We start from the raw sequence: 3,829 nt of genomic DNA on the forward strand, positions 1-3,829 counted from the left end.
TTAGATTACTGTAATGCCCTGCTCTCTGGTTTACCTCAAAAATCTCTTTCAAACTTACAATTATTACAGAACTCGGCGGCACGAGTTCCGACGAGGACCAGGGGGCGGGAACACATTACACCAGTTTTAAAATCGCTGCATTGGCTCCCTGTGCGTTTCAGGATTAATTTTAAGATTCTTTTAATGGTTTATAAATGTTTTTATGGTCTTGGGCCTTCTTATCTCAATGATCTTCTTTTAAAGTATGAACCCTCGCGGACCCTGAGGTCCTCCGGCACTGGCCTGCTAGTTTTTCCTAAGGTGAGGACCAAAACACATGGTGAAGCTTCGTTCTCTCATTACGGTCCTCGCCTCTGGGACAGCCTGCCGGAGAGTCTCAGGGCCGCAGAGACCGTAGAGGTTTTTAAGAAGAGGCTCAAGACCCACCTTTTTAATGCTGCTTTTATTAGATCTTATCTGCTTCTTTATTCTATTAGTTTTAATATATTATTTTATTTATACTGTATTTTATTTATTTCATTTTATCTTATGAATTTATACTTTTTTTTAATTTTGCGTTTTGAATGCATTTTATGTATTTCCTTTAAGCATTTTACATTGGTTTTACCCCCAGTGTTTCCTGTGGGTTCTATCATATCAGGGCTTGTCTGCTTGGTCTGGGGTCGTTGCCGTGTGTCTTGCCCTTGCTGGGGCGACTGGAGTCCTGCACTGCAGCCTCACAGCTGTGGAGTGGACTCCGTTGCTGTCCCAGTCTGGGTGGGTGCCATGGCGATGTTCCTTTGACCGAGCTGGTCCCTGGTATGATAGAATCCTCAATACTGTTTCCTCACAGCAGAGCCAAGCCTTAAGTTTATTTTACAAGTTTGCTTTTTATTTTTTGATTTATTTTAAATATTCATTGTGTGTGGGGTCATGGGTGTATGTGTTATGGGGAGGGGGTGTGTGTGTGTGTGAAGGGTGGGTTGGGCTATTACCGTGTATGTTTTGTTTTTAAATGTAAAGCGCTTTGAGTTGCTCACAGTATGAAAGGCGCTTTTATAAATAAAGTTTGATTTGATTTGATTTACTTAATCCAAAATATGTAGCAATGATTACAGGATTATTGTAATTATGTGTTCTACATATAATCAATGATTATTACATATTGTGTGAATCATTAATGTTTACTGAAAATATATAAGAATTTTTTCAGATAATGATTAATAAAAACTATCGTTACTTTAAAACTTGATTTCAATGTGTAATTATTATTTTTCTGCATCAATATAACATTGCATTTTGATTACATATCTGCTACATGATGTGTGATTGATGTTACTGTTTACTGAAATAATGTTTGATGAGATTAATCAATTATCAACAGTTACTTCGCTTTACTATTGGGAATTACAAAAAAAACCAACAAAACAACAACTGGATTACACAATTATGTGAATGAAGTAATTAAGTAGGGGTGGGATTATATAAATTCATTTCTTCCCACTCCTTTTCAAGCAGTAAATCAAACTCTACTGACTTTAATTATCACAAAAAATGAATAAACCAAATGTGACATAAGTGTGTTTTATTTTTGCCTGTTTTCTATTTTCTAATTAATGCATTTCATTTAGAAATGATTGTGTTTTGTTCTGTGTTCTTCAACCTATGCTTGAAATAAACCAATTAATCAATCAATCAAGCAATCAATCAATCAAGCAATCAATCAATCAACTTTGAGATGAGACAGCAGATCAGCTATCAAAGCAACCTGAGCTTTCATTCCATGTACACAGAGCCACAGGCTGATGGCCTCCATACCACATTGATGCAGTCATTCAATGAAAAGGAGGAACAAGTGATTATTGAATGGAGACAAAAGAACAGTTTTCTGAAATCTGACATGTGCTGAAAACATTCTTTATGATTCTTCTGATAGAATATTCACATTTTTTAAGACTATTTTTTAGGTTTTAATCATCTATAAATCACTATGACCACATTGCTTAAAATTAAGGACTTTGCAGAGATTCTATACATCATGAGTTTCACTCATTGAAACAATTGACAAAAAATATTTAACTTGATCATGAAATGTCTTCTTTTAGATACGCCTGTAAATAGAAATGTCTTGTTTTGAACTATGTTCTGAATTATAAACTATGATGCTTAAAAATTTTGATGAAGTTCAATTTTTGTCGGTTGAAAATATGCAAAATATCCCAAAGTTCTGGAGGTTTAAGCGTGATCCAGCCCCAGCATAGCGGTCTGTCTGCCGGTATATTCATCACGTGAGCTCCGCTGGACATGTCGCCGCATCGAGCTGCAGCCAGAGAACGCAGCGGCAGTAACAGACTGTCAAACTATCCACAGTGTATCCCGCTTTTCTCAGTCTTTAATGTTTTAAAAAACAAAAGTTCATTGGAAATGATAAATCTCTATTTCATTTATTACTGCAGTTCAGCAGAGGAGGAAAAGATTTGGTCCTGACATAAAATGAACATGAAAGTGTTATGGAAATTTGATTTTTGATGTTTTTTATTTTATTTTACTGAACGTTGATTGAAGTTTTGAATTTAAAATGCCCTTCACTTGCACTTGGGCTTTTGTTAGGCATTTTATGTTACAGCCTTTTATTGTTAAGAAAGTTTATCTCAATACAATGTTACAAAATAAAGTATTTCGGATGAAAACTATTAATTTTGCCATTCTTGTTTTCATAGTTAATGTAGAACTGCTAAATTCCACGAAGCACACATTTTTTTTCCTAAAAAAAAGGCCACATATTGATTTGTGATTAATCGCGAGTTAACTATGGACAATGCGATCAATCATGATTAAAAATTTGAATCGCTCTAGTTTTAAACCTTTAAAAAAGAATTGCAGGCTTTTAATAAGTTTTCTGTAGTTGATTCAGATTTCCTCATTTGGTTTAAGTCTTGTTTTAATGTCAGAATCAAATCAAGGAAAGATGAATAAACTATTGTCTTTATTTTAGTTAGAATATACCTTAAAGACCTCAAGTTTAAAGATAATTATGGTTAAGATGAGTGTTTAACATCCAGTCGCCGCACGAACCGATTAGTCGACTAATCGAGAAAATAATCGGAGATTAGTCAACTATTGAAATAATCATTTGTGGCAGCCCTAGACAACACTAAAATTAGTTTTACATGTCTCTAATTGTAACACTGATGTGAATATTTTAATATTTTTTAAGTATAAAATTTAATTACATTTCATATTTTTTTGAGTCATATTAGTAAATAACAGTTTTGAGAAAAAAAGATTTAAAAATTATATTACTGAAGAGTCAGATAAAGAGTGTGACTGGTGTTTGTGTGATTCATGTTTTGTATCAGAGATTAGAAGTGTTTCTTTGTTCTTTTTAGTTGTCAGTGTTCTGTTTGTAGCCAGGGTAAATATGATGCAATACATAATATCTAACACATAGACAGTATTAAAACAAATAAATACATTACATCATAACTACATAAATAAGGAATAAAATCAGGAATAAAAACATATTTACATCATGGATGTTGTGCATAATCGTATATAGTAGTTTATAATAAATCAAACAGAAAGCCACTGTTTTCAGAGAGCTAATGCAAAATAACTGAATCTCTGAGAAGAGCCAGAATTCACATCACTATTGTGGAGGGAAACAAGGAAAGACCGTTGTTTTTACTTTGTCTGAAAGATTTGGAAGGATTCTTGGGGAAAAAAGCATAAAAACTGATTATTTAGAAGTTTTTTTGAAATCATTCTTTAATGATAATAAACGTAGACTGTTTTGAAGAGAAATACTTTTAACTTGAGCAAATTGACTAACGATAACGATGATATTTGC

Source organism: Oryzias melastigma, linkage group LG2 (genome assembly GCF_002922805.2).
Source record: "Oryzias melastigma strain HK-1 linkage group LG2, ASM292280v2, whole genome shotgun sequence".
In the NCBI taxonomy this organism is placed as follows: domain Eukaryota; kingdom Metazoa; phylum Chordata; class Actinopteri; order Beloniformes; family Adrianichthyidae; genus Oryzias; species Oryzias melastigma.